The sequence below is a fragment of the Equus quagga genome, chromosome 8, assembly GCF_021613505.1.
Source record: "Equus quagga isolate Etosha38 chromosome 8, UCLA_HA_Equagga_1.0, whole genome shotgun sequence".
Taxonomy (NCBI): Eukaryota; Metazoa; Chordata; class Mammalia; order Perissodactyla; family Equidae; genus Equus; species Equus quagga.
The window spans coordinates 25388447-25411265 of NC_060274.1; the positions used below are offsets into that span (position 1 = coordinate 25388447).

Genomic DNA, 22819 nt, shown 5'->3' on the forward strand with positions numbered 1-22819 from the left:
AGCAGCCACTGCAGGGACTTGTTCTCTGTGTTGTTCGCTTCCAGTGGGAATGTGGGATGTATCAGGATCCTCTTACAGCTCGGGAACAGGCCTGAATAATAAATGCTAACCATATTTGTGATCCAACTAAACTCACATTACTCCAACTCCACCAAGCAGACATTGGTCCTAAAAGAAATATCTATTCTGTCTGAAGGGATGTAAGATAGCAAGTTTGAACCTCCGTGTCACAGATTAGCAAACATGCCCACGTGAACCTTGTGGGAGTGAAGAGGACAGGGCGAGGCAAGAGGTCAACCCCAGCGAATAAGGTGTTTCAGAGAGAACACGCTGAGCCCTTCTCACTGATCCTCTCCCTGATTGTTGGACCAGCTACGGGGACTCACTCTCACAGGGCGGGAAAACCCAAAAAGAGTGTCGCTTTTGATATACTGATTATTTCTATCTATTTTGTTGCTGAAAATGGAGAAAGATAAATTAGAAACATAATTTTATAAACAGAAATTTTCTACTAGCTAAAAGAACGATAGAGTATTCATAGAGTGTTTACTGATTTATTCATTTATACCAAGGTAAAGCTCTTATGAGAATGCAAAGGAAGTAAAAACTGGGGCTCAAAGAGGCAAATTTATTAAGAGTATAGTGCAAGGCAATAGATAAGCAAGTGCCTTACACCTCAGGGCCCAGCGTCAAAGGGAAAGAGAAAAGCCAGCATGGAGGGGATGGCGTGGTAAGGAACGACTTCTGAGGGAAGACAAATCTTAATTGGAAAAGCCAATGATCCATAGATTTTCAAGTGTTTTTTCACCTCAGGCTCCTTTCTTCAAATGGAATCTTGCACGAAATCCAATGCAGAAAGCACTAAGAATAGAGACCACCTCTCACCCACCTCTACTCCCCATATTCCTCCTGTTATTCTCCTCTCTTCAAGGGTTTGAAAATCACTGAAATATAGAAGTTTCAAGATACAGACAGGGAAGGAAAGCTGCTCTCTGGGTGTGGAGAGAAGCATGAGTAAAGCTGAATCAGGAGGTGATGATAGAAATGTTTTGTATTAGCACAACGAAAGCATTTAGGCAAAGTCATCTGCCTGAGGTCAATTCAATGGACTCTAGGGGACGATTGAAGATTGTCAAGTTGGGGAGTGACGTGAGGAAAATGAAAATTTAAGAATATTAGCATGGCAACCATGTGCTGATGGTCTGCAATAGAGAGAGTCCAGTGAGGATCCAGTTGGAGTAATCTGATCATCAGAAATAGAGGGGCCCCAGTGGGCTTGCAACTGTAAAAATGGAACTGCAGCCAGCAGGTGTTCGTGATTGAGTGGATATGGGAGTTAAAGGAGATACAGCCTAGAAAGTCGTGGACTAACTGAGGTCTTTATCTTACGCGCTTGTAGGAATCTGTAATTTTCCCATGGCCATTATCTTCATTAGTCCTTATACATTTATGTGATGATTTTACTAATACATTTCTACCCCCAGACTATAATGCTCCATGAGATCAGGATTCTGCCTGTTTGGTCACTAGGACTTAGCATGATAGGTATAGAATAGGCACCCAAATATTTGTGAAATTAAGAAACTCAATAAATGATGATGCCATTGATTTTATTAAGGGAGCTAGAGAAAAGCAATTAAATTCAATTTTTATGATATTTTTTTTTAGCTGGGAAAAGAAACCTAAATGCAGATTTCTCACCCTTGCTTGAGACATGGGGCTGACAAGCAGTTCAAATGTCAGTGATGGGTATAAAAACTAGGCCACCAGTAGCAATGGAAGCCATAAGCATGAATTCGTTCACCCGAGAGAGTGAGTTTAAAGACAGAAGAACAGAGTGAGCTAAGCATACTCCTGCAAAAGTCAAACGGAGAACCAGAACGCTCAGAGCTAAAGAACGCTTCTCCCAGAGTAAATTTGGAATGGTTCGCCATACACCCACACTTTGAGACATTTATAAACTGTGACAGGAAGAAATCTTCTTTCAAAAAAGTTTAAAACATTAGGAATTTTGGAAGTGGGAATAAAATGTACAATTAATCAAGAGGAGTTTAACCCAATTTTAAGTCCCTCTCAAAATTCTTCATTTTATTTGTAAAATACATTGATCACCTTATTCAGAATGCTAATAGCATCCCTGCTGAGAAACACTGACCCGAACATAGAACTTTTTCTTTTTTCTTCTCCTTTCTTCTTTTTTTTCCCTATCGTCCACTTTCCTTTGATAGCCACACATAAAACATCTCTTTCCTGGAATTATAGAAGCCACATGAAATTCCAAAATCTCATTTACTGGTCTAATTTTGGTACTATTCCACCTAAAGCCTCTTGTTCATTGTTATTTTGGTTGTTGCTGCTGCTACTGTTGTGAGTTATTTTGTTTTTAGAGTTTTTGTTTTGTTCTATTCTTTTCTTTGGTTAGTAAAAAAAAGAGAGACAAAAAAACGCTTGAATGACAAAGTTACAGTGTGGATTTTCTTCTACATAATACATTTTTTCTATTTAGTCCTGCGAGAAATATGCATATTTAATTTAGAAAGTAAATAAATATGGATTTGTGTGTGTGTGTGAGGAAGACTGGCTCTGAGCTAACATCTGTTGCCAATCTTCCTCTACTTTATGTGTGATACCTGCCACAGCATGCCTTGACGAGCAGTGCTAGATCTGTGCCTGGGATCTAAACCTGCAAACCCCTGGGCGCCAAAGCAGAGAGCACCAACTCAAGCACTGTGCCACTGGGGTGGCTCCTGGATCTTTAATGCTCATATGCTAAATGCTATAATTTATGTATAAAGTTTAAATGTTAAAATTCTAAACGTGTTTTAAAATTAAGTCTAATATTAATGGCAAGGAGTCTGAGAGAAGAAAACTCTGGGAATAAAAAGAACCTGCACCCATCAATAGTATTTCTTGAGCAAAAGCTGTGCAGGTACTTTTTGGTCTCAGGCCTCAAACAGTGGTTTTATTCCAAAGGAAACATCAAATTACCAAAACTTGAGATCAGTCCAGGGACAATACAGAGTCACAATGATTCTCTGCTAAATCTGGAAGTTAGGCTTCAGAAGACTGCAGATCTGGGGCCAGCCCAGTGGCACAGCAGTTAAGTTCACACACTCCACTTTGGTGACCCAGGGTTCACCAGTTCAGATCCCGGGTGCGGACACGGCACCGCTTGGCAAGCCATGCTGGGATAGGCATCCCACATATAAAGTGGAGGAAGATGGGCACGGAAGTTAGCTCAGGGCCAGTCTTCCTCAGCAAAAAGAGGAGGATTGGCGGCAGATTTGAGCTCAGGGTAATCCTTCTCCAAAAAAAAGAGAAGACTGTGGATCTGCTTGAAGCTACTTCCAATCCATCAGACCTTTGTAGAGTTTTCTCATTTACCCAAGCTCTAAATGGGCATCTGTGATGTGTCCAGCACTATTGAGACCAAAGGAATAAAAGAGACACAGTCTCTGCCCCTAGGAGCTCAAGCTGGTGGGAGCTCCTCCACCAGCCGCCCTCAGCACCTCTCCCTCCTCACCTTCCTGAAGATTTGGCAGGTATCTGGCTGGAAGCAGGTGGCTCTCTTTGTTTCTCCCAGTCATGTTTACGAACATATAAAAACCTCATGTAACTATGATTTCATCTCATTCTCCAAGATTGAAACTGTTGTTTTGTATCCACATTTATATTTTCTCTCCTTCTAATTTTAAATTGCACCTGCAACCAGCTTCCCTCTCAGGGCTCTGTGTGCCCTGACACTTGGTGAGAAGTAGGGATCATCCAGGAGCCCTGCTCCGGAACAGGACGAACGTTCTGAGGAATGGGGAGAATCAGCAGCAGCTGAGGGGAGAAATTAAGTTTATACCAAGAGTCAGGTTGAGGAGGAGTAAGTGGAGACACATAATCCATGAATACAAAAGAAGATGAGCAAGAGGATTTTAAAAAAAATCATTGAACACATCATCCTTGCTTTGATGAAGCAAGATCAAAATATGATGGGTAAGCTGCCATGCAAACCGGAAACATTGTGGCATGCTGACTGCTCCCCCATACGCACACATACACAGCTGATGTGACAGGCAAAGCACAGCCACCTCATGACAACCCCGCCTTTGCCAACAGTTTTCTATTTTTATTATGCTGTTTTTTATGAAAAGGTGCTCCTTCTTAAAACATGCAACTATCCTGTTCTATAAAGATTCATTCTCTTTACAGATATGTTTTATCCTCTGTCCATAATTAGAAAGATCTTCTGGCCAGGTATGTTACATGCTATCTACTTTCCTCATAACCTGTCTTGATGCCTAGCACACCAAACCACCCAGTAGTTGCTCCTGATCAAAGAGAGAGGCCAGGCGATACTGTAACTCATGTGTTAATGAGTTCCCAGGCATTGCACATTGAAGCTGCTCACTTAGGAAGCAATTCATGAGCAATGACCAGTAGACTCCACTGATATTGGAGCCAATGGAAGCATCCATGAAAAGGACACCTGACCCTACCTTGCTATCCAGCCAGTGCCCACTGGTTGGCCATTCTAGCCAGTCTGGTTTCTTTCTATGTCCTCAGCACTCTTGCTCCTGTTGCTTCTACGCCTGGTTTGTCTTACCCATTTAAAGACATAGTCATTCTCCATGATCCTGCTTCTGTGCATCTGTCAGGTCTTGAGAAACTCATACTATTCTCAGCATCTACAGCCATTGATGGTCTGTGTTTAGCATCTGAATTTATTTACTTTTCATCTATATTCTTGTTTTCTGTGCCCTTGACTTCTCTATTTTTTGTCTAGATTCTGAGCACCCGGAGAGTCCATTGCCCTTGAGCATGGTACTGTGATAGATAAGTGATCAATAAGTGATCAGGCAAATGTGTGGCTCCTCAGTAAACCAGAAACTTGGTAACAGGCTTTCATGCACACACACAGCATGATCATCACCATGTGCTAGTTACTTTGTGCATTATCTTACTCAGGACTCACAGAAACCCTGTGAGGTAGGTACCATTCCCATTTCCATTTCATTGATGGGGAAAATTTAGCTGAGGGAAGTTACATATTTTTCCCAGCATCATCAAGTTAGTGACAGTTATAGACTATACATTTTATTGTCTTCTGATTCAGGACACTGTCTGTGTCTCACAGATGTAATCATAACAATGTAATATCTAGTGTTCTTACCAAAAAAATCTCGATAAAATCTAACCTGTCTCTCCTACCCACCCTTTCGTTTCTTCTGAATCTTTTCCCTCTCTCCCTTGAATATTGAATATTCTTACCATATGGACATTACCCAGCATGCCAGGTATAAGTCAGGAAATGTTGCTGTAAAAAATAATAACAGGATCTGCTTCTCCATGTTTGTTAGTGTAAAAACAATCCCACACTATATTTTCCAGCGAATGTGTCATATGGGTCATTCCACTCATTGGCATGTGGACTTGTTATTCTGCCTACTGAGTCAGTCAGAATTAGAACATTTGGGTGGATGTGTGTCAACCTCCTAAGAAGTAAAAATATCAACATAAACGACACAATTTGTAAATATTGAGAATCATAAGGTTCAGAGCCTATCCACAAGGATTATGTCACTTGATTCTGACATCTTTGAGATGTAGATAATACACGTAGTATGACTGTCCCTGATTTACAGGTGAAGAAATCAAGGTTGAGAGAAGTTAAGTAGTTTACTGAAAGTTAATAAGTTAGTAAGTAGCTGAGTCTTCACTAGAGTCCAGGTTTTGTTTATTTTCTTCAAATCATGATCTTTCCCCCGCATGCCAGGAGAGGAGGAGTCGAATGGAATGAAACCAGTCACATGATGGGGCCTGGACAAGGGGAAGTGTGCCAGAGAAGCTAAGAGCCCTCCACAGTGTGAGGAGAAGCCCCTCTGTTTAAGCAAAGGAGACTCCACACCATCCGGGAGAGGGAGGAAGGGAAGTGAGGGCAGGAGAGCGTGCACCTGCAGCCTGGGAGTCGGCAGGAGAGACCGTTCTCCAATGTTCTTGTTCAGAAAGTAAATGTATTTGAAATGAGGACTCCACATATATACTGTTAATAATTTACCAGCTGAAACCATTAAAGATGTTGACAAAAGCTTTTCCATTTACTATGGGTGTCTATGGGTGATTTGAAACCACTCATTGCCTTTGTATGCTCTGGGGTTATTTCTGAGTGTCCTGGCTAATTGGCAACAGCCCAGGCAACTTGACCAGCAGTGAATGGAGTTTCAGTTTGAACACACAACTACCCTGATTCCACACTCACGTATTTTACCACTAATTCACTGAGAGACTGTTGGCCCAGGCCTCTGTAGGCAAATTATGTTTGCCAATAGAAGAAATTGAGAGTATAACTGGATATCCCTGCATGAGAAGCTCAATATGAAAAAGTAAATACATATTCCCAGAAGAACGCCATCAAGATGTCACCAGAGTCGAACATCCAATGGAAACAAAGAAGCAGAACCTTCTTATAATCAATTTTATTCTTTCAGAACCTTCGAAGTGCACAGGGACTCAAGCTCCTGAAGTGAAAGGAACAAACTGCCCTTATTGCGTAGGATGAATGAATTCTTTTCAGCTATTATTTGTAAATAAAAACCAAGCAGTATACTACTTGCCATTTTAAAGTTCTGGATTTTTGTTCCATTTCTGCCGTCTCCCACCTGATTTTCATAAATGTATCAGTTAGGATGCATTTGGCTACAAAGAACAGAAAATGCAACTAGCAGTGGTTTAAACAATGAGTGCATTTATCATTTTTCTTGGCATGAAGCCCAGAGTTACGGAAGTTCCAGTATGGTGAAGCTGACAACTCCTTCCATGACTGCTGACCATCTCTCGACTCTGCCATGCATCCTGGACAGGCTGTCCCTGTAGGCCAGCTCTTTCCACCTCAGGTGGCTGCTCAGGTGTCCACGCCACACGCAGATGATGAGATCCGAAGGTAACAAGGGAACGTCTGCCAGCTGTGTCTCTTTTTTAGAGACAAGGAAGCTTCCCCAGAAGTGTGGTCAGGCCACGTCATGTGCCTAAGCGTAAATCCAGGCACTCCGCAGGGCTCACGGACGGACTCTCCATAAGTGACCAACCCTAAGCAAGATGCACACCCGGGGGTGGAGAGGGGCCTGGCCTACCTTGGAGCATGTGGGTACTCAGAGGAGGGTAAACAAAATTAGAGGAAAGGAGGAAAGGGCAATCTTGCGGGTGATGGGGATTATCTGCCATATCAGGGAAACTACCAACTTTTCTACAGCTCAGTTTCCTCATTTCACTGAGTAAAAACTAGACTAGAGTTCACCACTAAGACTCCTCCACCTACTAAAATCCCACTATTCAAAGGTGAAGACAACTCCATTAACCCCCACCTACTGGAAGAATCAATGTGATTCAATGAAATAAGATTTTCCCAGAACACTGTAGAGGTTAGAAGGAATAAATATACAATATACCAAATGAATGACCTCACTCTTAGAGTCAAGTGTACCGTCCATTGATCTCTATGTTTCTGTGAGATAAATGAGGCTATCTCATCAGGAGAGGTAAACTGAGGCAGAAGGAAGCATAATGAGGAGCCCACTCACGTGCTCTGACTCTGTGCAAATCATGAAGCCATGGTAGGAGAAGTGGGAGAAGTCACCCTAGAGTGGTGAGCTCTGAACCAGGCGTGTCGTCCACATGAGGAGCAGCCAGGGTCCACTCGGCCTGGAAGAGATGCTGGGACTTCTGTTCATATTTTCATCTCATCTTCTTTTAAGTCATATGTGTAATGTTTTACAATGTGCATGATACATTAGCATAGTAGCAGTGCATGCATATATTTGAGAGCTATGTAGAAAGAAAAGATGTGGGCTAAGAAATGCTTTTCTTTCAGAATGCTCAGCTAAAGCTTCTGGAGGTGATTGGTATAGATCACACTAGCATTTTGATGGCTTCAACTAAACCACAGAACTGGAAGGGAAAAATACATGCAGAAGGAGACACAACTGGATTTGTGATTGCCCCACACTGATAAAGCGAGGCAGCCTTGAATCTGGGTTTAGAATACTCGATTTGCCGTGAAACAGAGATTCCCAGTTTATTTTCTTTGTTCATCCTGTCAAAGGCTCTTACTTCATTTAAAACCATTCTGTCATTGTCCCCTCCTCCCCTTCCTGCAGTCTTTCCTCTTTTAGGAAGTGCTAGGCTTGGTCTCTGGCTCAGTCAGCATGGCTTACTGGCACAGTCAGGAAGTCAGAAGAGCTCTGTGGGCTCCCACAGTTTGTTTGCTTATTCAATTAACAATTATGCATCTACTGAGTGCTAGACAGGAGGCCACAAGGATTCGCCAAGACTCTTGGAGTCCAGTGTCTAGAAGGAGCACTCCCCAGTCCGAGGAGAGACCGACAAGGAAGTGATCAGATAGCGCATTCGCCAGCTTCAGAGGAGAGGATAAAAGCAGACTGAGCGGGGAGGTCAGAAACCGGAGGTGGGAGGAGTGGGTGTCAGGAACACTCTAGGAAGAAATGGCTCTTAAGCCTTAATGAGTCTTGAGGAAGAGAGGAGCAGGTCAAGTGCCACATTCCTTTCAGCAGAGGAAACAGAATGGCCAAGCCATGGACTCTGCACCTGAGGAAGAAGGCGAAAGTGGAGGAGAGAAGAGGAAGCTCTTTTTCCCTTCAGGAACCGGATGTGCTTCTCCTCCAGCCTCACTGACTCTGAAGGTGAGGCCTGGGTGTGGGCCTTGCACTCAGTGGAGAGCGGCATTCCCTGGACGCCCTGAGCTGCCCGTCCCAGGGCGGCTCAGGGCACGTGGCTCCCACAGCGGCCCAGGGGCTCAGGACACTAAGGCCAATGTGTTTCCAGGGGCCCTTTGCAAGAAGGAATCACGTAGTAATGGTTTCGATACTTGTGGAGGTGGGGGTGAGACGGTGCAGCATTTAGTCTCTATGAATACGCCATGTAACGGATTTATAAGGGTTTATTCAATGTCTTTGATCACAAAATCTGCTATCAGAAAGCTGCCAGCTGAAGCTCAGGTTCATTCGAATGAGTCAACACTTTTGAGCTCCACACTGGAAGAAAGATGGGACTTTTTATTCAGAAAACGTTCTTTCCCTTCGAGGCTCTTGCCTTCTTTTACGCTCCTGTCTTTCCTGGCGTCCTTTGACAGTGGCTTAGAATCAGGCTTCGTGCCTTAGCTCACACTGTTCAGGGAGATCTGGAGAGAGCACCTCTGTCGTGGCTCTGGAAGCCACCGTTTTTGCTTATTTCAGAAGAAACGTGGCAGGATTGCTTAATTGCTCCTTCCTGAAACACGGGGGTGGGAGTGGGGGAGGAGGAGTCAGAGGGCAAGATGAGAGTTTGGTTAGAAGCAAAGAAAATCTTTTTGTAAGGAAAAAAAGGGTTTTTACCACCAAAATAGGAAATCCATCAAAGCACAAAGGTGCATATTCGCTTAGTTGGGGCAGTCAAAACAGTCGGGACTGGGGGTAGGGTGGAGGGGAGAGAAGTTAATCTATATCCAGAATTCTTTAATTAGAGGTTAAAAACAAGGCAAAACAAAACAAAAAAGAGGGGGAAAGCCTTTATGGTCAGCTTTTGAGTGTTGTTCAAGTTGAGCAAGGAAACTGGAATTTGAACTTAACTTGCATACCATCCCAAAGTAGCTGCCCTCTGAGGGAAGCAGCCAGCGGCCTTTCTGGAAGTTTCCTTCACTGCTGGAGAACATATTAACAACTTTACCTACTCTGTCTGAATAGGTAATCCATCTAAAATTTATGGTAATTTTTAAAAATATATGTAAAAATTTTGAAACAAATGCTCAGACATTTTTGCCTCAATTTACAAAGGTTTCATCCACAATGTAGTACCTACATCATTTACAAAAACCCAGATTCAGCATCTCTGAATGGAGACCCCCTTATTCCTTTTTGTCCATTTTCCCCTCTTTCTCATTGCTGGATACGAAGGGTACCAAATATGCTTTAAAACCAGTCTCAAAAAGACAAGGGAATGCAGGGAAAAGAGTGCAAAAGGGTAACCTTGGCAGTTTTTTTTGGTAATTGTGAAGAACAAGGAAAAAATAATTGTATGCATTGGGTAACGCGGAGCTGTCTGAAGTCTTATTAATTTAATATGGACATTTCAGTCCCAATCATTTCTCTCCCTCTCTCTCTCCATGTCTCTCTCAAAATATACTTTAATTTGTAGCTGAAATTGTCTGTGATACAGTTACCTGATTGGTTAAAAACATCCTATGTTTTCAATCTAAAGCAAATATGGATGTTGAGTGCCTTCTGAGTGGATTCCATCTCGGAAACCATCTGAGAGGTGCGCAGAAGCAGAGCTCCCAGGAGCCTCCGGGGGCAGTCCCGGCTCCAGGCAGATACAACTAAAATGTGTAAAGAGCTTTTAAAGACTGTATGACTCCATGTTGTTTTTCATTGACTTTTCATTTCTTTTTGTGACTGTAGCCAGAAAATTTGAAGCCAAGGTAAAAATAAAGGGAGAATGGGGTGAGCAAGCTTTATTGTCAATGTGTTTTCAATTTCATACATTTTTCCACAGTTGTGTCTTTAAGGTGGATGTCAGTTTACAAAAACAACAAAGTAATTGTCATAATCTCAGATTCTAATCAAATATTTGCTTTCCACTGTAAATTTTTGTTGGCCAGTGCTGCCTTTTTAAAATTATTTCTCTATTTATTTCTCTGAAACTATAAATATGATGGAAGTAGAACTATATAATTTCAAAGTTCTGGACAATTTCTTTCTTCCTGTTTCTCTCTTAGGTCAGCCCTTACTGCTGTCACTGAAAAAGAGTCATCTACGTGAAAGGCAAACAGAAAAAATAAGATTTTAAAAAAATAACATTGCCCGGGAATGAGAAACGTTGTTGAAATTTAGGAAATAATTTCCTCAATTATAATTTTCTGGGCAACTGTCACAGCTGAATTCCCCAGGGTGTAGCTCTCCAGCTCTGACTGCTGACCTTGTTTCAGCAAAATGCACATCAATGTCACACTCAGTCCTTGTGGCCAGATCACCTGACATATTTGATTTAAACAAAATGGGGCAGGGACTCTGAAGTTCTAGGCAACATGTGAGTCATAACAAACACGTTCTACTTTGTGTTTTATTCAGCTTGTCATTTGCATTGCAGAAGGCTTATTTGGGAGTAGTTGTTGCTAATTACAGCTACAGCATGTTTGGTCCCTGGACTCAGGGGTTCTCAATCTAGGAGATAAGAAAGGGCAAACTAGAGGAAGCCACTCTCCCAAGAAAGGCAAACAATGTCGTTTTCCTGTAGCCTTGTAGACCTAAAACGATTGTCAGAAACAAACCAAGCACTCAAAACACAAAATTCAAGAAAGCCATAGGAGGTCACTGTATAATTGTGAGCTATTAAGGAAAGGTAATCAGGAAATAACATGGAAGCTGCTTTAATTTACTAGAGAATGCCACAAAAGTCTGTATTTTCCCAAGAGTAAGAGAAGTCACAGCAATTCCCCACCACATCTGTAGAGACAGGAAGAGAGTTCAGAGTCGAGCCTGAGACGCTCAGCTCAGGTAAAAATAAAATTGAAACCCTCAACATCCTTCGGCCAAACGGAAGAGAGAGGCTTTTTTGAGCGCATCACACAGACATACATGGGGTCATCTTAATCACAATAACAGCCAACAGTTTTTCAGTGCCAATTATGTGCCAGGCCCGATTGTCCAGTGAAGGATGATTGTTGGCAGTTGGCAGGTGATGAAACTGAGGCTCAGAGGGATTAAATAACTTCTCGTTGAACTGTGGAGTCAAACCTGGGTCTGTCTGCCTTAGAAATCATCATTGGCCACTTCCGTACAACCTCGCTCTTTTCTTCTTGAGAAACACTTGGCTGGGTAAGGCCCATCGTTACCCTCCTGGCATCACTCTTATAAGCTGAATCCGACTCCATTTTCAGGAGTTGTTTATAATTACTCTTAGTAGTATGTTAAACACAGCAATAGATAAAATATATTCTTCCCACAGTAACTCTTGGGATAACATCATGGGTTTGTTACTAAAGGAGCGGAGTACAACATCCTTTTTTTGTCCTAGATTTACTTGAACAGCTATTTCATGAATAATTTCTGTATTTAGTCATATCAGTTGTGATTTCATAGATATTAATCTGGGCCTTTTCTCAATCTTTATCCTTAAAATAAAGTCTTTCTCCCAGACTCCCGTTTTCATCTGTTCATCATCTATTACCAATCTTCTTCTATTGATTGGTTCCCTCTTAAATTAATGTGACCAGAACTGCCCACAAAAATGCAGGTGTAAATGCATCCTAATTATAAACCAATAGGACAGTATTTGGTTTGCTTTTTTACCACTCTTCCTGATGCTCTGCTTCTTTTCTTTCTTTCTTTCTGGAAGAGTTCCCCCATTGGACAATGCTCTGGATTCTCAGTCTCTTTCCTGGTTTCTATCCCTTCATCTTCTAGGTGTTTCATGAGATCCCTTGGAGTGGTGGTAAGGCACTCAAGTTTTGAGTCGGGCTCCCTGGGTTTAAATCAAGCTCCACCGTCTGTTATTTGTATGATCTTGGAAAAGTTCGTTACCTGAGTCCATGATGAATGAAGTGAGGATAATAACAGTACCAATGTTACACGGTCATTATAAGGCTAAGCAAAATAATAGATGCTAAATGCTTACAACAGTAGTCAGTACATGGTAAGCTCTTGATAAATACTATTTTTTGCTATTACCTAAAACCTCTCAAATATTCTAGTTGCTTTTTTTCTTTTTCTTTTATTTTTTTGGTGAAGAAGATTGGCCCTGAGCTAACAACTATTGCCAATCTTCCTCTTTTTGCTTGAAGAAGAGTGGCCCCAAGCTAACATCTTGTGCCCCTCTTCCTCTATTTTGTCTGTGGGACACCACCACAGCATGGCTTGATGAGTGGTTTATGTCCACACCCGGGGTCCAAACCTGTAAAGCCTGGGCCACTGAAGTGGAACATGCTGAGCTCAATCACTGTGCCACCAAGCTGGCCCCATCTAGTTGCCATTTTTATTCTCATTTACACAGATTTATGAACTTTCTGCATTTATCTCTTTTTTAGCTTGCCTTTCAACCCAAAAAAGTTTTCTGTCATTTACAAATATAACAACTAAAATTCATTTATTAAGAATTCAGTTAAAACAAGGGCTTGAATATTGCTCCCTTTATATTTCCTCATGTGAAACTGTCTGTTTACCATACCCTCATTTCCTGTTTTTAGGGTGGCTCCCCTATTGTGACCAGTCATCCTATTTCCTCCAGTGAGAGAATCGTGGGATACTCCACTGAAAATTGAATTATCAACTACATCATGAAAATTGACATGCACTCCACCCACAGCTTTCCCCTTATCTGCGTGCAAATGTACATCATAATACAAGGTCATTATTTAGGGCACATAATCACCTATTGGAGAAATCTTTCCTCCCTCTTTTCTCTATGAAAGTGTTCAACCATCCTCACTTTACAGTCAGCCTAAAACAGAGGAGAATCAGAGATCATAATCTTCCGGGTTTGTGCTAGCTGTCTTCTTGGTTCAGAGTATAAATTATAATTTGCTTGAAATTACAGATCTCAGCTCCCTCCATGAACTCCTGGAGAGCTCTGGGCATCCCTTTTGCGTGTTCTGTCTTCCTGTCGCAGGTCAACTTAGAATGATCGGTTTAAAGCAAAGCAAGGAAGTGAGTTTACAGTATCCAGACGAGGAGTCGACAGGGCAATGGAAAGAAACACCCTGGGGAAAACATCATCCAAAGAATCCTTAGCTCTTTTCAGGCACCAAGTTAGCACTGAATCCAAGGTGCTTTCACCCAGCGCCCTTCCTCACACACAGCAATGCTGCTTACTCAGGCATCCACTCAGCAGCTGTTGGGCCTGGGTGCTGTGCTAGCTGCTGACAATTCAGAAGAACAAAAGAGAACAAGTCCTGACCTTCACAGAGCTCAGATTCTAGTGGACAAGCCCAGACAGAGAGAAGAAATGAAATAATTTTAACACGATGTTGGTGATTAAATGCTATGAATGAATTATCAAGGAAATGTAATAAAGCAAAGGAAATAGCTGCTTAGGGATATCCACCACCAGTCTCTGGATGTGGAGACATTGGAGGAGTGGCTGTCTCCACTGAACAGCCTGAGGACCTTTGACCTGACGGGCTGTCTAGGTCACACGCGGGACCTGGCACAGATCAAAGCAAACAGCAACACTGCGTAAAAGGCAAAAATGGTAAGTCAAAATTTCAATGTCAGAGCAGCATTAAAGCGTGCAGGAGTCAGCTCAGGCTACCATAACAGAATGCCATCGACTGGGTGGCTTAAACAAGAGAAATTTATTTAGTTAGTTTGTTACTTAGTTTAGTTCTAGGCTAGGAATGCCCAGATCAAGGTGCCCCTGAGTCAGCTCCCCTGTAGGGCCTCTTCCTGGCTTGCAGACGGACACCACTGTGTCCTCACATGGAAGGGACAGAGAGAGAGCTCTAGTCTCTCTTTCTCTTCTTATAAGGGCATCTAGGGTCCTACCTTCACTACTTCATCTAAGCCTAACTACCTCCCAAAGGCGCTACTTGCAAACACCTTCATACTGGGGCTTAGGGCTTCAAAATACAAATTTGTCCATAACAGCAGGTGTGAACGTCCTACCAGAGCATGCTGGCAGGTGCTTTGTCCCGTGTGCTGAGACCAGAGCTTTCACACCACAGTCAATGCTCTGGCTCCAGTGGGGATGGGGGTCTTTGCCTCTCCCTAAGTTGACCCCATGCAGAGGGCTCTCCAGTGTTGCTCAGCCTCAACTACCATTGAATTTTGGTCCCAAGTCTCTGTGACAAATCCCTTGTTATGTTCAGGCATGTTTCCTGGGGGGAGAACTAAGATACCACATACAATTTATCTTTTAATATTCAAATGAGGAATATTACTCTCAAGAATGTTCTCTCTCACATGACTGAGAAAAGAAAAAATTAGTAGTGTATTTTAATAGACTTTGAAATAGTTACAAAGCAATTTAAAAGCCTATTCATTCTAATCTTGAGAAATGCTAATCTGGGTCAGACATGTTTTTGTGCTTCTAATATAACAAGGAAAAAATAGTATATCTTCTATACATTGTTAGTTCTGGGCTGTGATTTTTAGGCACTCATTAGAGCTATAAGGAATGTCTCAGTGTTGCAGGATCAGAAATAAATGGCAGAACACTTCACTCTCTGTAAACACAGATGATGCTCAGAAAGAATCTCCTTTAAAAGAGCATTCCTCCCTCCTTGGTCATTTTCAGCACTCTGTACATGGACTAAAATTAATGCCAAAATTATTACCCTTGGAGAGTGGGAGATAGTAGCATAATGTAGCATAGGAATAGTGCAAGCCAACTATCAATGACAATCCAAAGTGACACAGTGATACAAAATGGGGAAGAACCCACCCTCCTGTTAATGATTCAGAATCTACTTATGATCACTATTCAAAAACCGATTCTAGAATAAATACTATATGTCCATCAGGGCTAAATGTGCAGAAGGCTTTAAAGAAATTGGGCTATGTATAAGCAAGCCAGGATGTGCACACGTAAGAAAGCTCAAACCCGTGAAACCCACTGGAAACTGATAGAGCCCCTGACAACCTCAGACACCTTGTGGTTGTTGCTGCCAGAGTGGCTACCTCAAGGGTGAATGTGGTGCACTGGGGGGGGGGGGGCAGGGACGAAGATGGCAAGTCTGCAGATAGAAACCACCACCAACGACGAACAGTGGCCTGGTACTTGCAGCAAGTCTGCCTTGAAGCATCTCCTTTCTTAATATGTTCTACTGTGGCTAAGAAGAGACAAGCCCAGCCTCCCTTCCCGAGAGCATCTGTGAATCATGGTGACCACTCAACCTGCCATGAGAGTCGGGCAGGGAGACATGAGGAGGTCATGAGGGTCATAGGCCTGTGTGAATCTGCATCCACTGTTTTGTTGGAACTCTGCATATTGCTAGTACAATATTGAAATTTTCTTACAAGCTATTTTGGAGCATGATTTCAAAAGAGGAAAATCAATTTGCACCCACACTAGAGAAGTCTAACTGGTGCCAAAGAGACCTCTGGGTTGATTGAGCTCTGCTGCATGGTGGAAAGAATAAGGCCAAGGACTCAGACTGTCTGGGTGGGAAGCCTGCTTCCACCAGTAACAATCTGTTTGACAGGGCCAATCACACAATTTCCTGGAATCACAGCTTTCCTCATGTGGAAAACGGGGCTGGCTGTACCCACCTTCCAGGGTGGTTGTGAGGTACCGCCACCTTCTACAGAAAATCTGAGGTTACACCCATCCATCTTGCAAAAAGGTGCCAAAACACCTTTCTTGGTGGGAAACATTTGAGCCTCAGAATCTGACCTTACCAGAAGGATTAAAAGCGTATTTTTATAAGAAGCCTCTAATAGACTATCTCCAGACAAAAAAATAAAAGAAAAACGGTGCTTGTCTTTGGGGAGAAGCATTAGATGGTTGTGGGGTGGGAGTTGAAGGGAAATTGACTTCTCACTAGACTCTTCTGTGTATCATGTGTATGTTTAACCTAATCTAGGAAAAATAAACTGTAATTTGTTTAAGTACCTTTTGAAACCCATCCTGTTTTGTGCATTTGTCTTTACTGTGGGGGTAAAAGTGACTTCCAACTGTACTCTGCTCCTCGGACACCATCCAGTGTGAAAGGCATCCCCTGAGAAGAGTAGAAGGTTAGAGGTTCCTGCTTGAGAGAAGGAATCAAGTCCAACAATTATTACAATTTTTCTTAAAAAGAGACATGAAATGTGTTAACATGGAAACCCTGATATTTTATAATTGGTTCATCCTACCCCAAACAAAAATAGCTTCTGAATTTTTCTTTCCTCCTCCTCCAATCAGCCTTGTTTTCTCTAATCAACTGCCTGGTTTTCTCCACAGTGAAATTATGGTGCTCACCTCCTCAGCCTTCCTCACCACAAAACACCACCTTCCAACAGAAAGAATCGCTGTCACGGGGTGGAGAATAAAAAGGTAAAGTCTTTTAATTTCTTTCATTTGAAAAAGAAAAATAAAAGTTACTATTCAGGCTGCCAGGCATGTTGTTTTTTAGACTTTAAGTTCTCCAAGGGAAGAGCATTTTAATTTTCTTCAGCATCTTAAGCATTATGTTTAAAAATTAACATTGTTTGAAAATAATATGCTTTATTCTTTATGTGACTCAGAAGCAGTATTGTATAACAATTGATTCCACAGCAAAACAAAGCTCTCACTGATATTTCACTAAACCCTCTCACTCTCAACTCACCTCTGTGCCCACCACAGCCGTATGCACCCCTCTGCAGTCCTGTTTAGAAAAAGAGGGCCTGGTACACTTTCTAAGCTCCTATCCCTGCAAGTCACCCAGCCACAGTGCCCTCCGCGGTAAACAATAGCATCCCCGTGCTCCTCATGCGCTTTCTGAAAAATCTCCCTCAGGGGAACTGACATTCTTCAACTTTTCCCTTCTTTCACCTGTGGTAGATTTACTTACTCATGCCTTAATCAGTTTATTGAGACTCTGGAAGCCTGAGAAGATCTCTCCAGAAAGATAATGAGAAGGAATGCATCCCTATTGTATGTTTTAGAGAAAAGAAATTTTGTTAAAACAATTTCTGTGCTATAGTGCCTAGACCTCCAGACTGGAAGTCTGCGTAAGGCAGAGAGAGTGTGAAGGAAATCTCTTAATTCTAAGGATAAGGGCTGCTTTGAGTTAATTGTGTTAAGGAAGCAGTATTTAGTGATTCATGTTTAAATGAAACCATTGTTTTCTAGATCCTGCCAAAAACTTACCACAACTTATTCATTTGATTTTATTACAAATTAAGATTCCCATAATTTTGGAAAAGAGGCATACATTTTAAAGTCTCTTGGGAAGAGAAGACCTGTGCTTCAGGGCAATGAATTGCCCTGAAAAGCAGAACAAAGAGAACCTTGTTATAATGTGAGTGAGCAGGGGACTAGGGTTGGTCTGCCTCACTTCAGCAGGTCGGCAGAGACGCGAAAGAGGGGCCCTGTGCACCGCAGTGCGCAGGGGACACAGGCAAGGCCTAGTGGGACCTACTCAAAGGGAGGTACAGAGAGAAAGAGGGAGAGTTTACAAGATGTTTAGGGGTTTTTCGTCTGGTTATTTGTTTTTACTTTATAGACGGGTCAACCATCTCCATAGCCCAGTCCTTCCAAGAAATAAGATAAGAAATAAAAGATGATGCATGATATTTTTTTTTATTTTAAATTTTCCTTTCAGGAAGAGAGAGAATATCTCTTCCCCTAGATGGGAGACAGGAACTTCTGGAACTCTCTTGATGGGTAGGGGGAAGAATAAGAGAATAAAAGAAAAAGAAGGGGCCCCCTCTTTCTGCCAAGGAGCCCAGAGCTGCTGGAATCACGGGGCCTAGAAAAATCCCAGCAAGATGAAGACTTGTCCTCCCTCCACCCTCTTGCATCCGCAGCCCTCCTTCCCTACACCAAATATTTGCTGTCGCCATATTGAATTTTCTCTATTCACTGAGTCCTACAGACCGGGGTAGTGATGGTTCAGCATTATTTGGAACAAAAGTTTTCCTCACAGTGTCTCATTACTTTACATACCAGGTATGTGTGTTTCATACACACAGGCACATATGGATTATGTCCACAGTAACACCTCTGCAAAAATTGAAGACATCAATGAAGCACTCTGAAGACTTCTGTATAAATAGGCAAAACTTGGAGCAATTTCTCAGTACCTACAAGTTCTGCCCAATTTTCGGTGCCAAGAGCTCAGAGAGGCAACGCTAGCCTGGGAATCCAGTCGTGCGAGTTTGCAATGCCAGCCATCTGATTTTAAACGTCACCTCTCTAAGGATCAGTTTCCTTATTTAGAAAACAAAAGGGCTCTTGGGTCCCTTCTGGTTCTTAACTGAAATTTCCTCACGCTTGCATTCCTATGCATAAGTCTGGAAATATGAACCCGTAACTCAACAGTGCTGCAAATTACCACCAGGGCTGACAGCAACAAAGTGACCAAAATATGACTGCGCTCATCTTTCCTCCCTGTGAAGTTAGTGATTACAGCAACATCTCCAAAATTTAGTGGTGGATTTTCTCTACCATGTATGTCAAAAGAACAGATGCATACAAAGAAAAACCTGGTGCCCTCACTGGAAAAAAACAATTAGTCTATCTGACCTTAGTGTGGAGGGGTGACTTCTCTGAAGGCTGGAAGAATCCTGGCATTTTAGAAATTTCTTTGTCTTTATCCAAACTCCGTGATCCATGATGAAAACTGTGGATTTATTTTCACTCCCAGACCATTACCATAGCTGGTTTGCTATATATAAAGAAATTGTTTTAGGGGCCGGCCCTGTGGCCGAGTGGTTAAGTTCGTGTGCTTCGGCGGCCCAGGGTTCGTGGATTCAGATCCTGGGCACTGACGTACTCCTTGCTCCTCAAGCCATGCTGTGGTGATGTCCCAAATAGAAGAACTAGAATGACCTACAACTAGGATATACAACTATGCACTAGGGCTTTGGGGAAGAAAAAAAAAATAAAGAGGAAGATTGGCAACAGATGTTAGCTCAGGGCCAATCTTCCTCAAAGAAAAAAAGAAAAGAAAAAGAAAGAAATTGCTTTAAATTATATCCAAGTTTTCAGTTTGTTAATAACAAAGATATGACTCCAGATTTCATCAGCTTTAACATCCCATTATTGTTCCCCATGACATGTGGGACCTGGATTACAGGAAGGCACAGTCTGTGACTACGAAAGAACATTTCATCATCACCAACGAAAAGTACTTAGGAAGTCGTAATTATACTTGGTGCTTCACTGATCACCTAAAAAAACTTAAAAGAAAGAAAGAAAGTGCCATGGCCCTTCCATTCTAACTGTGCACAGTGTATTACTGGAATAATGCCCGAGCCAGTGTGATAGGAACATACAGATGACAAAACAAAGCAGCACACTTAATCAAGGAGGCATAGACTCACATACAAGGGTGAGCGTAACGGAAGGAGCATGGGCAGTATTCAGTGCAGAGCTGAGATGGGAAAAATCGGTATAAAGATCTAGAACAGTTGAGATGAGATAGAACATCTGTGTTGTTATCAATCTGGACAGACTTCCTGGAACTGGTAGGGTTTTCCAGGGGAGAAAAATGTACATTGATTGGTGGGCTGGGGGCTCGGGGAATGCTCATAAAAACAAATGAGGTAACCGGTCTAGAGGGCTCTCACCTTGGGATCTGCTTATGGATGTCTGCTCCCCCTGCAAGGCCTGCAAGGATGGCTCAACCGCTGACAACCTCTTGGCAAGGACTCACAAGAAGTCTGGCAAGGACAGGGACACAGCGGTCCTGATAAATGAGGACAAAATTCTGCATCCAGGCAGAGAAAATAGTGAAGATAGAAAGCAGTCTCTTCAGAAGATATTGGAAAGGACAGCTTTCTCTTCAGCAGCAGAGAGCTTCTGCTGTGTCTCACCTGCACCACATACCATTGGTTTCAAACAGCGTTTTGCTACCGAGTCCCTTAGTCTTCAATATCTGAGAGCAGTGATCCATTTACCTCTAGTATCTTAACATGCTGAAACCTACCAGAAGCGTGAGCTGTCTGTGGGAGACTATTGTGAAATGCCTCACATCCCTAAATCATTCCTTCTCGGCTGCTCCTCAAAGGCTTAAAAATAGAACTTAACTCTCAGAGTGATTCAAATGGCTGAAAATAATTCACAAACATCTTCCCCAAAGGAAGTAGGGGAAAGATAGGATGTGGAATGCAAATGAACCGATGGGCTTTGTCAGCACTGAGAGAGGTGGTCAGATTGGACTAACAAATCTGATAGAGTCTGGAGTCAGCGGCAGAACTGATCTCATCTTGATCAGATTACTGCAGCCAGGAGTTGTTTGTTGGATCTAAAGAGAGTTTAGAGGTTAACAAAACTAAGGGAGACTGGTTCCTGGACAATAAACAGGTAGATTAAGGAGGTGATGATCAAGGGAGAAAATTCTTCTCAACTCTGTTAAGCCACATCTACATGGAATTAACAGTCAATAGGCTTTCTTTCCTATATGGTAGCCATGATTTTCCCAAGGAAAGATAGTACCTAAAGATGGGCACCAGACAGGTTATTTGGGGAAAGAAATGAGAAGGAGAATTGCATGGGATTGTTGCTGAGCCTACAAACACTACAAAATGTTTAGTTTAAAGCTATATTCTGTAAGCTTATAAACTAACTCATTAATTCACCAGAAATTTATTTTGTGCCCATCCTGCATCAGGGAATAATGCCAGGCCCTGAGGATACAAAAGTAAATAAATAACATAATTGATCATTACAATAGCTTTCATGATTCGGTATCTACTACACGCCAGGCACTCTACTACCATTATGCAATGGAAATGCCCCCCACAAACCTCTAATGCGGCGTCATGTTCCCACTTGACCGATGAAAACTAAGATGAAGAAATGAAGGCTCTGAGAGATTAAATAAAAGTGGTAGATCTCTCAAGGAACTCCAGTGCAGGAGCAAGATAAGTAAACTAATGTTTACAATATTCTATGGTAAAAGCCGAAACAGAGATTAAAAAACAAAATAATAAAGGAGGAGCTCCTAACTCAGCATAAGGGAAGGCAGATAGGAGAGGATAGGGAAGGTGTGAAGGGGGCTTGGGGGTGTGTGGGTGGGGGTGTGTGTGTGTGTGTGGCCTGGATGGTAGAGCGGAGCACAGCCCACAAGGAGGATAAACAGTCCAGGAGGAGAGATAGGGATGTGAGCTGTCTTTCACCCATACCCACAAATCTTCCCTCTACGTTTCTGCAGGATGAAGAATGTTGCTAAGAGAAAGCCGCAAGGCTCCTGTATGGTGTTTCTGGGATGACACAAGAGGCTCTAACAAGACACTTTTTATCAGCCTGAAGAAGAGGGGGCATTTATCATGACAGACTAATTACTCACTTTGAGTTAGTGTTATATCTGTGTATGTACCCAATGTGGCTATATAGTAACGAGAGGTTTTTAAACAAATAATCCATACCTTACATGTCCACATAAATGCTCCACAGTAGTTAGTCACCTTAAATTTAAATGCTGATTTCGGTGTGTCCGACCGCCCCCCCTACCTCCTCATTGCTCACAGCATTTCAGGTACATCCCTTTTGAAATTACCTTCACAGCTTGCAATATATTCTTTTGAATATCCTTAATGGTGACAATGGTTCACCAGTTACAGTGTCATATTTTTGGTTTTGTTTTAAGTCAAAAATCATTTTGAGCTAAATCCATGATGAAGGATTAAATTGGGTAAAAATAATTGAAAATGCCAACTAAATGCCAGTCACTAAACTAAGTGTATTTTATAAATCATCTCACCTAATTTAATTCCCACCAGAAACCTATAGAGTGGATCTTAGTGTCCCATTTAATGCTTCTTTAATAATAATAAAATATGTACATATTCATTGAAAAAAGTTTGGAAAATCTAGAAGAGTAGAAAGAGGAAAACAAACCTCCTTCAAGGTCTCACCACTATTGACATCACCAAGTTTATCAGTCGAGTCTTTCTACTACCAGTGACTATGTAAATATGCTCTTCCCCCCAAATTAATCAAACTATGCATAACTTTATAATTTTTCACTTAATATTATATTCTGAATAGTTTTGTATGTCACTAAATTTCTTTTACAAAATCATCTTTACTCACTGTTTTGTATTCCTGTATGTGGATATGTCATAATCAAAGAATTCCAGTATTTCAATGCTTTCAATGAACATTCTTCACAGATCAATATTTGTGGATTTCTATGATCATTTCCTTCAGATAATTC

General features: G+C 42.0%; 1 long non-coding RNA gene across 1 annotated transcript; it reads left to right on the top strand.

Annotated features, from left to right (window-relative positions):
• The first annotated feature begins 8577 nt into the window (after positions 1–8577).
• On the top strand, positions 8578–21866 carry LOC124243484 (uncharacterized). Its single transcript, XR_006889684.1, has 3 exons — positions 8578–8684; positions 16915–17007; positions 21815–21866. It is a non-coding gene; the product is annotated as an uncharacterized LOC124243484 (long non-coding RNA).
• The last annotated feature ends 953 nt before the right edge of the window (positions 21867–22819 follow it).